Consider the following 13,797-nt stretch of genomic DNA (forward strand, 5'->3'; position numbering starts at 1 on the left):
CAGAAATTCAATTAAAAACACCATGCACGAAGCCAGGTGAAAATCTGCGTAAGAGAGTTTGCTCTCACGCTCAATGAATGAAAACACAGAAAAAGTGGTCCTTCTCCCTCCACAACTGGGAGGTAGACTGATTTCGTGTGTGTGTGTGCTTGTGTGTGTGTAAATCAAGTACAATCAAGTCTGGGATGTGTACAGATTTTTTTATGTTACTGTCATTTCATGAGGATGAGACAACCTTTAAAGTAATTTGAATCTAGTGTTCTGAGGGAGTCTCAGGCTCTTTTGGTGGCGGAGGGGAAAGGGGAAAGGAAAGGAGGAAAGAAGTAAATGAAGCAAAGGAGTAAGAATACTGCTAGGGAAAGGCAAGAAATTACTTTTGTTCCTACTTGCATCACACAAAAATTAGGGACTGGCTTTCCCCCATGTCTTGTCAAGCACTGAGATGCAGAAGAAGGGGCGACAGCCCATTTCTCACTGAGCTAGTGACTGTACGTGGCATCTTATAGACACAAATCATTTACCCTGATCAAACACTCTAGCAGCAGGCCGTAATTCTCCTATTTTGAGAGACAAGAAAACAGGAGTTCAAAGAGGGTATATAACTTGACAAAAGTCAGAGGACCAGTAAACAAGAGAGGATGAATTCAAACTCAGATCTGAATGCAGAGTCTGATCTTCCCACTCCCAGGGCTGGAAAATCCTTAACACACAGGCTCCCCAGCTCCCCTGCAGTGTTCCTGGCACCAAGCATTTCCCATGGCGATGGTCTCCAGTTCTCACAGACACAGCGCTCTGTGCAGCCAATGACCTCCATCAGACCTTGATCATCTACCTGCCACGCCCAACAGGCTTCACCATAAAGGCAGGAAAGCTGGCTTTCAAGTGCATACAAAGCCACCCCTGGTCTAACCTGGGCTCTTCTGCGGCTTCTCCAGCCTAAAGGCAGCCATGAAAGTGCTCACAGTTTGTACATGAGCCACACTACCTCTCTCCATCTGTCTCCCCACCTATACTACTTAGCTATGACCATTTTGATAATATTGGAAACAAATTTTTAAAAACAGAAAAGAAAGGATTCTGGAACAAGTACTTAATACTTACAATTTTAAATGACAAGTTACAAAGTGAGTATTTACAAACCGAATCTGCCTTCCTAGGTGTCAGTTTAAACAGTTAAAAAATATAATAGCAAAAAATTCTCACTTACAAAATTAACAAAAACATCAACAATAATCTGGAATAAACTCAAAAATAATGCCCATGTTCTACATGGAGAAAACTACAGGACTGTACTGAGGGGTAAAGTAAGAGGTGTGAATGTAGAGACATCAACATATTGCATGGAGGAAAGCAGTTTTGTAAAGATGTAAGTTCTCCTAAAAATAATTCAAAACTTACTAAAAAATCCCATGAAAACTCTTATCTGATTTTTTTTTAACTTGAACAAAATATTTTAGAATTCTTCAGGAATAATAAAGTCATAATACTAGCCAAGAAAATTTGGGATGGAAGAAAAGAATCAAAAAAAAATCACACTGTCAGATATTAAATAAATTCTTACAATATGTAAGATATAGCACTGGAGTAAGAAAGTAAGATTGACAGAAATAAACCATGAGCTCAAAAAGAGACTCTAGTGTACATAAGTATTTTGTACATGTGGGATTTCAAATCAAAGAGCAAAGTATGAATTCAATAATTGTCCTGGGACAATCAGAGAATCACCTGGAAAGAACAAATTCTATTCCTGTCATAATGACCACAAGAAAAATTACAGATAGTGATATAAATATTAAAAAGTACTAATAACAGCAAATACAACTCTTTGCTCATATTAATTCAACTTCCCCTCACTATAACAAGTACTATTATCATCTCCATCTTAGAGATTAAAAAAACCTACAGAAGAGATTTATACCATTATAAGAAAGTATTTCTAAGAATAATACCAAAGATAAAACCCAAAAGGAAGACATTTACTATCTTAAGGATATTTTGGGCCACAACAAAAATAAACCTACTGAACAAAATGAAAGGCAAGAAATGACAAGAAACAGCTCTGTGATACATGTTGATGAAGACAAGGGGTTAATGTTCATAACATAAAAAGAGCTGTCACAAAGCAACAAGAAGCTCCATCACTTAAATGTGTGCAAAGGACAAAAGGGATCATTTACTTTTAAAAAGTCAGATGGCTAATGAGTGAAAAATGCTCAATACCTCACTGGTCATCAAATGTAAACTAAAACAATGAAAAAGCACTTTTGCTCATCACATTGGCAAATATTTTTAAGAGATATTCTAGCTAGTGTCCATCTGTGGGAGAACAAACTGTGAGTGACCTTTTTGGAGGATGACATGTCAATGGATATGTAATCTCTGAAAAACGTGTGTACACACTGACTCAACTTCACTTCTAGGAATCGTTTCGTTTAGAAAAAAAATCAGTTCAAAAAGACACTCATCAGGGCATTTAACTGTTTAAACTGGTGGGAAGAAAAGCTGAAGTGAAATCATATCCAGCGATAGAGAATTGGTTACATAAGTAATTCTACATTTTTCATTCCACACTGGAGAAGGAATTTCTAGTCACTTGAAAGTAGCCTGTGATGAATGTAAATGTCACATCCAGGGACTAAATTTCCAGAAGACTTAACTAAAGGCATGCTCATACAAGATCACAGGAATGTCTGTTAAAGAAGATGCCAGTCAAACATCCTTTCTGACAGTGGAAAATGGAGAAAACTTAAGTGTCCACCATCAAGACAATGATGCGGTAAATCACGGCGAGCTGTGGGCACTGAGGGGGCCGGCGTTTCCCCGTGGCCCAGGGCCTTGTCCACAGCACTCTCCCACCAAAGGTGTCCTTGCACAAGAGACCACACCTGCACATCAGGAGACCCCTCCACTCTATCTGAAAGGACCGGGTGAGTCTGGAGTGGGAGGACGTCTATGATATACCCCTGAGTGAATAAAGCGAGCTGCAGAAAACATATAGTATGGCCTTATTTTTCAATAAAGCATATATACACACACATATACATAGATTTCTCATATAGTATGTATGTATGTATGTATGGGTATATATATATGTCATAGGCATAAAGGTCATGAAATATATACACCACATTGGCAACAGCTTTTACACTCAGGAAATAAGGGGAAGGGAGTTAGGGGCCTTTCGGTACCACCACAGTTCTCTTTTCAGTATTTCAGTTAAGTATACTTGGAACTTAAAAGTTTATTTAAGTCCGAAGTAAAATGGACGATGCCTCCACAAGACAGAATGCTATACTGGTCATTAAAATCATGCCAGGGGAGATAGAATATTGTAGAAAAACATGTAATAAGCCGAATGGAAAATGGAGGTCTCCACACAGTAAACAGGCACAGAGTGCTCACTGGTTTTTATGACAGAGCTGATACACACTGATGAAAAGGAACAGACAAGTAGATGTTAAAGTGTTAATTATTATTTCTGAGTAGTGGGACCTGGATAGCCTCTTTTGTCCCTTTTTTCAGACTTATTATATTAAATATACATTATTTTTCATCTGAAAAAAGCATTTTTAGATGTGTAGTACCACACATTGGAGAATAATACACGAGTACTTACAGAAACAAATAACTAGGAGACACGGCAGCAGCGCCACACAATGTAGAACGGGCGATCCTGATTAACACCGCGCAGTTACATAAGGACCCACAAAGTGAGAGCACCTGCTGTAACAGGGCGTGGCCCCCTTCTATTTGTCACTTGTGTCTTCAGGGCTGAGGCAGTTCTGAGCATGGCCAGTGTCAGTGTTGGTGTCTGGATGGATGCCACTGGATGTGAGGGCACCTGCAAGCCGAGAGGAATAACAGAAATCATCCTCTGCCTTTTCTGTCTTGTTTCTTTGTTACTTTAAAAGAGAGGCATAAATAAGATAAACTGTGTATCTTCCCTACTGAAATTTCAGTAATGAAACCTTTTTTAAAGCCTTCAGAACTTATATTCTGCCTATAACTGTCTTTTCAACAAAGCATCATATTTATTAAATGTTAACTCAGTTAATTAACTCCCTGTTGAAACCTTCTACTAAAGAACATGAAATGCACTACGTGAAAGGACCACGCCTGCAGTGACTAGCTTGGCTGTCTTGACGGCAGTGCAGTCAGCCCCCAACATCCCGTGGCTCTGAGCTCCTGATGCTGCTAAGAGAGCACGCTGCTGCCTCAGATGGAGAGAAAGTGTGAAAGCATTTTCCTGAAATCTACAGCACTGACAAAACATAACTGACAAATCCCAGGCTCCTTTGAAGCTGTCATTTTCGGTTTCTGGCCAACCCCCGTCAATGAGCAGAACCACCCCATTCCCGAGCAATGGGCACTCACTTGGTAAGGAGTTTGGAGAAATTTCCAGGTATAGAATGTAACCAACTATACTGTAGAACTCTGACAAAAGAAAAGATGCAATACCTTGATTTTGGAAGACACTCAAAATATTCTCCTAAGCCTTAGTAGCTGGAAAGGCTGGGCTTCTCCTGAGCCACTTATTTATTTCACAGCCAGTGAGCATCTCCCACAAACCCTGTTACCCTGTGTCTGCTGGGAGCCTCAGGTACACTCTTGCTGTCGATCTTATAAGTCACAGGGCAGAGGCTGTGTGTCTCACGGCTGCAACCCTCACACAGGCTCGCCTCCTAGCCTCACAGTTTGAACTTGGCCCCATTTTCTAACCTGTTTATTTGGTATCTGTTCTTCTGTAAGCTGCCTGAAGTGCTTCTTGGAACAATTCAGAAGAATGAGTGGGTAGAGAAATGGACAGATGGACAGGTGAGAGATGGGCAGACAGACAGACTCTAAGAAAAGGGGAACAAAGTAAATTTCCTATGCAAAACCCTCTTCCAGTCAGGGAGGAAAACCACCACGGAGAAGTGTGAAGAGGCAGGTAGCTTAGGACTGTTTCCTGGATTCCATGAAAAGTCACACCAAGAGATGAGAGGGTGGAACTCTAAATAATAAAAGAAAAAAAGCACGCGTGCTTGAAAAACTATATCTACAATATGTACTTTCTAAAGAATAGATTCAAATCAGCAGGGCCCAATAACACAATCCTTGGGTATTTACAGAAGTGAGAATCCCATCTCCAAACCACAAGGCATCCCTTCGGAGCACTAAGAGTCTACACGGGACGGTCATAAAGCCGTCACCGCAAAAGCTATGCTATCCTGCACTTACGAGGAATGAGCAGCTGTGCTCGGGCTGCCCACGCGCTTCATTTACACCCCACAGCACCTCTACGGGGGAGGGACGCCTAGCGAGCCCCGTCTCTGCAGGATAGAAAACAAGTCCGGGAGAAGCTAAGCCGACCTACCAGTTCTCCATCTCACAGGACTGGTCACTCCAGAGCAGGACTCGATCTCGGACCCACGTTTGTAACCACGGTACTACCGTGCTTGTGTGATTTCTGTGTGTATAATACATTTGTTTCTGGCATGAAAGGATATTTAATAAATGATCGGTTGTCTTGTCTATCTCATTAGCTCACAATCAATCTTTATACTGTTGAATTGTACTCTTTTCCCCTGGAGAAAGGAACGGAAAGAGCGAGGGTCAGAATGAGGTGGGGCTCCATTCTTTATCTGGTACCTCATCTCATCCAAGTCCCCACCCAGGGAGAAGGAGCAAATGTTCTCTTCATCTTTTAAAGAGTGGGCTCCACTGATGGTGACTTACTCAACTCCAAAACCAAGGCTGGGGGCAGGGCACATGCAGCAGCGAGAGCAGTATCACCTGTACGAAGGCGAAAAGAGCTCACGGGAGGGCTCAGGGGGTCAGCCTGATTTAATTTCAATCGATAAAAAATACCACAGTCTAAAAATACTAGCATGCAATGGATTTGCTCTTTCTTGTCATTTAGCAAGTTTCCACAGCCCACATGTAACATTATCGTGAGCCAGTGAAAGGAAGAGTCTACAGACAGGAGAAATCAATGCCACAGGCAGGCTGAAACCCAGGCTGGAGTTTAGGAAGAGAAAGGGCATAGTTAAGAAGTGGGGAAAGGCTGGGGGAAAAAAATCATCACAAGGACTCTAAAGCATCATCCAACAATCATATAATCATTCATTCAAGAGAGAATTACTGAGGTCCTATTTTGTGCAAACTGTACAGAGGGTGAAGCAAGAGCGCAGCGACCATGGTGGCAGCAAGTGGCGGGGCTCAAATACACTTCTTATCCCGGTACCTGGCACACTTGTACTCAATATAAAGGCAAACGAAAAAAGAAAAATAATACTCTGTAAACTCAAAGCATTGTTGAAAAAACATTAAAGACCTAAATACCTGGACAGACACAACACGCACATTCCTGGATCAGAAGACAGTGCTCTTGGAATGACAGGGCTCCCCAGAGCGATCCGTATATTCAACGTGGTCTCGATCAAAATCCCAGCGGGCTCCGCTACAGAAACTGACTAGCTGCTGCTACAGTTCATATGGGAATTCGAGGGTCTCAGTAACCAAAACGTACTTGAAAAAGAAGAACAACGTGAGAGGACTTGTAATTCTCAATTTCAAACCTTACAACTGTATGTCCAGGTGAGATTAGAGGCCATTGTTAAGTTATTACTGTGTTTATCCTTATTTTCTAAATTCTCTACAATGAATATAACTGTTACAATAAGAAAAATAAAAAGTAAGGTATCTTTTAAAACATGCACACCGATTCATTCATTGGGAAAAAATATTTTAACTATAAAGAGGTAAACAAATATCTAGTGAAAAAGGACTACTTAAAAACAAGAGTGCATTTACATTTTTCATAAGTTGAAAACTGAAAAGCACAAACACATCAAGTTTCTAGGGAGACCGATGCAAAATATAAATAGTTGTTTTCAAAATTTCTAATTTAACAATGAAAACCCAAGAAAGGGAAAATCGTGATTGACAGCCAACTGCAAACACATGGAGAGCAAAGGCCTAGAAATCACAGTTCCTTTAACTCTGCTACTAACTCAATAGGAGAGGACATTCCTCATTGAGGGGACAGTGGAATCCCATGCATAAGACAGGATACACAGTAAAAGCTGCGCTAGTAATTTGGGGGTGATTTTCTTAGAAGAATTCTAAAGTTACAACATTGCTGAAAAGCTATAAAAACACTGACAGACAGATTAAAACACACAGTCATATATATTATATAGAAACATATGAAGTCTGCTCCCATGTTGCATAGAAATACAAACATATTTGTTCATTTATGGGCACTGATTACTTTATCCCAGGTAGAATATTTCAACTAAAACAAATAATCAATAATACACTCCTCTTGTCAAATCTAGTTGATAAGTTACTCTGCTATGTAACCATAATGTGTCTAAGATAGATCTAAAATTAGTGAAAAAAAAATCTTTGTATGGTTTCTTGAACTCTTCTCAAAATTCCAAGCTTAATTTTAAAATAGATCTGAGCAGTATTTCTATATTATCTCTTCCCTCGTGAAATGAACAACACAGTCTGTTGTCAAAATTCTGTCCTTACAATGATTCACGAGCACCGAATCCTAACAAAACTGCTGGACAGCAAGGCTCTATCCAGACGCTGTGACTAAACAAATGAAACACAAGGAAGACAGCGGCCCTATTCTGGAGGGCTTATAATCTGTGTCAACACCGGGGTTTTTATTTGATTATTTTGATTGGTTAGCAAAATAATATCAATCAAGTACTTTCTTCTTTGAGCATTCTGTAAGTCATGACTCTGTTTTTAGTGTCATGAGCAGCAAAGAATTAAGCATGACTTGATTAGGTCAACTAGCAACAATCATCACTGGAGAGTGAGTAATAAGTTAACAGATAGCAATGCTTCTGACTACATGAGACCTAAAATAAACCTACACTGATCCCTGCAAGGAAAATGAGGAGATGAGGTCCCCAATGAGAAAACAAACCAACAAGAAATAAAGAAATGAAAGACTTTTTCATTAACGATTCCAGGAAGGAGTGGAGCATGGTGGTGAAGAGCACAGATGCTGGGGACAAACATGAGGGTCTGAACTCCCACAGCACTGGGTAGCTTTGACACTCATAAGTCAGTGAAATTTTCTGCATCTCAGCCTCCTATCCATAGACTGGGGACAACAACAGCACCCGTCTCCTAGGACGGTCCTAAGAATTAAGATATTTTATATGTAAATTTTAAATAAAATACCTCAGATTTTAAATATTGCCCCAAAAGCACAAGGAAAAAAGAAAACAGAGATAAATTTGAGTTCATCAAATTTAAAACTTTGCTTCAAAGGACACCATCCAGAAAGTGAAAAAAACAACACTCAGGAGAAAATATTTTCAAATAATTTATCTGATTAGGAATTTGTATCTCCAAATAAAAAAGAGCTCCTACAATTCAACAAAAAAGACAACTAAATTAAAAAATGAATAAAGGATCCGAAACTGGTATTTTTCAAGGAAAATATACAAATGGCCAATAAGCACAATGAAACGATGTTCAAAATCATTAGCTGTAAGGGAAATCATGTCAAAACCACTAGGAGAAACCGCTTCACACTCACTACATAGGTTATAATTAAAAAAAGAATAACAAGAACTAATGAGGACACACAGGAATCAGAGATAGCAGCCCTTGCTGGTGAGGATGTAACAGCTGCGTGGCTACTTTGGAAAACAGCCTGGCAGGACCTCAGAGAGTTGAACATTTGGTTTCTGAATGACCCATCAATTCTGCTCTGTGGGCACACACCTAAGAGAACTGAAAACAAATGTCCACATAAAAACTCCTACAGGAATGTTCACGGTGCCATTATTCATCACAGCCAAAAAGAAGAAACAACCAAAATGCCTATCACCTGATGAATGGTAAACAGAGGGGCCCAGCCATACAGTGGAATATTATTCAACAATAGCAAAGCATAGAGTACTGACCCAGGCCACAAGATGGACAAACATTGAAAACGTTACTCAGTGTGAAAGAAGTCAGTCACAATAGACGGTTCTATTTACATGAAATGACTCAATTTACATGAAATGTCCAGCACAGACAAATCCACAGAGTGAGAAGAGTGGCTGCCAGGGCTGTGGGAGGATGGGGAAAATGGGAATGACTGCTTATGCATACGGGGCTTCCTGTTGGGGGGATGAAAATGTTCTAAGATTGACTGTGATGTACAATTCTGGGCCTAGAGTAAAAACCGCTGTACATTTTAATGTGTGAATTGTATTAAAACCGTTAAGAACAAAAGTACCTCGGGCCAGTACCTTCCCATAGTAAATGCAAATTGCTGACTTTTATTATAGGAAGAAGAACCTGCCCTCAGCATGAAAGCAGGAGATCAGCAAATGTGAGTTAGCCGAAATTGGACAAGAGCATTTCACTTGAATCAGGTGCTGAGTGTACACGAAATATTCAGAAATAGGAAAATCAGTTTGACATCACGAGGAAGCATTCTGCTTCAAATGAAGATCAAGGATTCGGCAAGCCCAGCTGCTACAAATGACCAGAGAAGAAACCTGGTTCTTAAAACAAGAACCAGAGCCAACAAGGAAATGGTGGTGAGGAAAGCAGTCAGCCAAAAACTGGAACAGTTTGCTACAAATAATTTCTCCACTGAAATTTCAAAATAAAATGAAAGTGATTGCAATGCTGCGCTGCCCTCACGTGAATGGGCTTCCTCCGGTGCTCGACAGTTCTGTAACCCCGAATGAGAGACTCAGGAGAATCAGCATGGCTCCTGGGAGTCCCCAGGTGACTGCCCACCAGCACGCTGACCACCATCACATCTGCCAGGGTTGAATTGCAGAGAAGAGACCAACTTCTGAAAGGCACAGGAAATGTTGACAAGGGAAAAAATGGCTGCAGTCAGTCCTGGGACAGAGGCCCTGTGAGCAGAGGCCAGAAGGTTGCAGTTGAACTGGAGTGGCTCTGGGGAAGGAAGGGACCACGGGGGAGCAGATCTCAATTCCCCTCTCTCTCTCCCTCGGGTAGGAGAGATAAAGCCTGCATTCTTCTCACCTGGAACTGTGGGTTCTGGCTGGCAGAAGCCTTAACGACACGGAATGATTACTAAAGACTCTGTGGAAAAAGTCAAGAAAGCGAGAGGGAGTAGGGAGCCAACTCCACGAGCCTCTCAAATGCTCCCATATTTATTGTGTATACTCAAAGGAAAAAGTCATTAACAGTTGTGTGATAGTAAGCAGGAACTTGGGGAAAGACGGGATGAAACAGAGATTGTAGAATCCACAATGAGTAAAAAGGCTTAGTTTTTCTTTAGGGAAGTCATGGGGTGAGGGGAACAAGATACATTCTGTAGATATGTTAATTACAAAGCAGACCACCAGACCAGCCAGGTCCTTGTTTTGGGGATAATAGACTATCTAACCACACACAAGCCCAACGTTTATAGCTGAGGGCCTGGGTCTTTGCTCTCCAATGAGCAGAGTGCTATCTAAAACCTCAACTATGCAAGCAAAGCATTGTCTCTGCTGTTTAAGGCAAGGAGACAGGAGTGAGAATGCACAGGCTCCTGCTTGCAAAGCAGTTACTAAGCATATTTTTTTCTTCTGAACATTGACAGGCGGCTGGGGTCTGTTACAATTTGTTAACCTAATCTTGGGCTCCCACATGTAACCATTATGGAACCATTATGGAGGACACCCTAGGATAACAAATCCTAGCCCTGGGTCTTTTCCTGCCACCTTCAGACACTCTAGCAGGATCTAGACACATCCCTGAATAACGATCCCACAGAACCACCCAGACTCTTAACTCCTGGCGCTTGAAACTTAATTTTAGCTCTACACAACTTAACAAAGAAAAGTTTCAGAAATAGAAGATATTACATTCTTTTATATCTCATCATATGAACTAATTTTTCTGATTGCTCTAAGCTGATTCTAATTGGCAAAGCACCTAATTCTGCAGGTGAATTCAGTACTTTCCATTGGGCATAACTTGCCAGTTTGGGCTCGCTGAATTCTATTGGTCAAATACTGATACACTTAATTGATTTCATTGTTCATCAGTTTCAGCCAGGAGGAGAGGGAGTGTCACTCTGTTCCTCAGCCCACCCTCAACTCTTTTCTCATCAGCAACTCAGGCCTCCTGAAAACAAAACAAAGCATTTGTTTCCCTTCTACACTTTCAACAAACCGAACAGGAAACATCAGCCTGGAGAAAGAATTCAACACAAATGTTAAAACAAAAATCTATAAACCTGAAGCAACTCCATCTCCGAATCATGAAACACAATGACATGAGATTAAAAGTGTCAGGCACAAAGCATGCGTGAGCCTGACCACCTGATTTCTGTTCTTCAAAGGAAGGAAGGTTTTCGTATTTTTTATTATCACACTTTGTCATTATTTCTGATTAAGCTAAAAAATAGTTTATGAAGTAATTAAGCACTGCAATAACAGATTTTTTTGTATCAATTACAGAAGGCATTCAGAGGGGATAGGAAAACCCACCTCTGAAGAAAATGCAAAATTTCTTTCCCTGTTAAGAACATGTACACAAAATGCAACAGAGAATTCAAATTCTTGTGGAGAGGAGCAAAAGCCACAGAATCAATGCAAAGTCATTACTATGAGTCAATGCAAAAGTCACTGGACAAACACGCTCAATGCACTCAAAGAATTGTAAAGGCACACTGCAAACCATTCACTTAATGATCTGCAGGCTACAGGAAGAATTTCCCTCTTTAATAGACAACAGAAGTCAATAGGGTGCCCCACCAAACAAGGACCAAAGAACAATCAAGTTTTTAACAATTCTGATAAATCAGCATGTTCTAAAGATCAAAATCCAGAAATTTTAAACATTCATTCACACCACAATGAAACAAGCACTTAAAAAAAAAAAACAAAACCCAAAGAAACCCAGCACATAAATCATATACATTGATCAATGAGAACTTCTTCTACCGCTGGAAGGAAGAACAGGCGATAGCCTTTTACTTGAAAAATAAAACTACTTTTAAAGATAACTGCTAAAACACATTTCATCATTCATGTTGCCTTGAAAAATCTGAGGCACTTGTATCTGATTAGAAAAGCAATTCTGAGTAATAGTATGTTACAATTCAGACCCAGTTTGCTTTAGAAGAAAAGAGAAAAGAAAAGCGACTGTTTCTCATACCCTGCACAGAGTGTGAAGTGCCTCCCGGCCTCTTTCTCCTCCCGTTTTCTAAGCTCATGCCCCCCAACCCTTCTGAAACAAGTACGAGAACCTCTAATTCCCACCAATATGCCAAATGACAAAAGAATATCAATTTATTTGTGTAAATATATGCCTACACCTTGAACTGGAGGAGAAAGGTATCAGAAGCCTATATGGAACTTATGTCTGCCTTCCTGAAATCACACACACAAACGTTCACACAGACACAGACACATACCCCCTGAATTACTGGGCACTTCACAAGCTTAGGACTTCCAACTTCTAGAAGATAACTTAGTAGTTAATTTAATATACAAAACTGTCAGCTTTTGAAAGCCTTGATCACCTGGTAAACCATCCAAATATCAAAGAGACCCAATTAGCCTTCTCTGTAGAATGTAATTTCCAATGATGGCAAAACAGACCCTAAGAAGTACTGGATCCAAGTCTCGTGTTTATCACTAGCTATGATCGTTTTTAAGCACATTAACAGATTCAGAAAAGTTTGTCCCAACACCATTTATTCTTATTGAAAAAGCATACATGTTCAATAGCGTATACAGAGACTAGGTCCCATGATGGTGTTTAAGAGCTATTTTGTGTATTGCAATATTGATTTTTAAGTGTAGAGAAGGAGCGTGGGTATTACTCAGTTGTAGAGCACTTTCTTAGCATGCACAATATCCTGGCTTAAGTCCCCAGTACTTCCAAAAAAATAAATAAAAACAAGTGCATATTTAAATATAAGAATAAAGTTATAAAAAATGTAGACTATAAACGACCGTAATCTAGGATCCACAATTATAATAAAAAAACAAGTGTTTCTATCAAATATTGACTATATGCCAATCACAGAGACAACCACAAATCACACCCGATAACCATCACGTGTGATTCTCAGCAACCCTACTAAGTAGACAAGGATGAGCAACCCGGCACTGCGGATGAGACGGAGCTCGGAGGAGCTGGGGACGCTGACCGTCCTGCTCCCCGTGACACCACGTCAGCCCAGGGCAAGTGCTGCACTGAGGGGACACCCAGCTGCATGGAACCTTGGGGGACTGGGGAGTCCCAGAAAACACTAAAAATTGTTCAGTGAATAACCAGCTCAAATATATTACACTATGCCACATCCTTTAAACAGGGAACATGACTGAGACCTTTTGATGCCTTCGTGTCCTTTCTGCCATCATCAATAATTTGCCCTATCAGCACGACCAGTGATGATCTGGACCCCTTATGAAGTGCACTCAGATGGCAGAGCTTTTAAAGCTGTTTTATTAAGTTTGTAAGACTCGGTCTATGCCTCACACAGGCGGTCATCCCTCACTTCTCCCCGGTGTGGATGTACCACCTGAAATCACACCTTTCTGCTTTTTAAAATCCCTTCATCTACTCCAGACTTTTCAACAGCAAAGAAGCAGCTCAACCACAGACAGTGGACAGCTTATCTCCAAATGGACTCGAACAGCCCATCGGACTACCTGGAAGCCCTTTTCTTCTATTAAACTCATTTCCAGATACTTCATAGTTTTCTGATTGGTGGACTTGGCCTCTGACTGGCCTACTCATAGAGCTCCCAGCCTCACATCCGGGGGTGGTAGAGGACCCTTCTTTTGGGAGAAATCAGTGAGGAATGCGGAC

At 40.7% G+C, this 13,797-nt stretch overlaps 1 protein-coding gene across 7 annotated transcripts in view; it reads right to left on the reverse strand.

Annotated features, from left to right (window-relative positions):
* Window positions 1–13,797, reverse strand: part of LOC116661562 — a 173,349-nt gene that overhangs the window by 133,137 nt on the left and 26,415 nt on the right. Inside the window, exons 3-7 of one of the 7 annotated variants that reach the window (XR_004317499.1) lie at window positions 6,325–6,510; window positions 5,357–5,567; window positions 4,720–4,993; window positions 4,375–4,434; window positions 3,617–3,841 (exon numbers count right to left, since the gene is read on the reverse strand). The exons of 1 other annotated variant lie outside the window; for it this stretch is intronic. The gene's annotated coding sequence lies outside the window, so the exon portion shown is untranslated. Of the gene's footprint in view, window positions 1–3,616; window positions 3,995–4,374; window positions 4,435–4,719; window positions 4,994–5,356; window positions 5,568–6,324; window positions 6,636–13,797 lie in introns of those variants that run through there. 5 more of the 7 variants (XR_004317498.1, XR_004317500.1, XR_004317501.1 and 2 more) reach the window with 5 other exon arrangements.

Source organism: Camelus ferus, chromosome 35 (assembly GCF_009834535.1).
Source record: "Camelus ferus isolate YT-003-E chromosome 35, BCGSAC_Cfer_1.0, whole genome shotgun sequence".
Taxonomy (NCBI): domain Eukaryota; kingdom Metazoa; phylum Chordata; class Mammalia; order Artiodactyla; family Camelidae; genus Camelus; species Camelus ferus.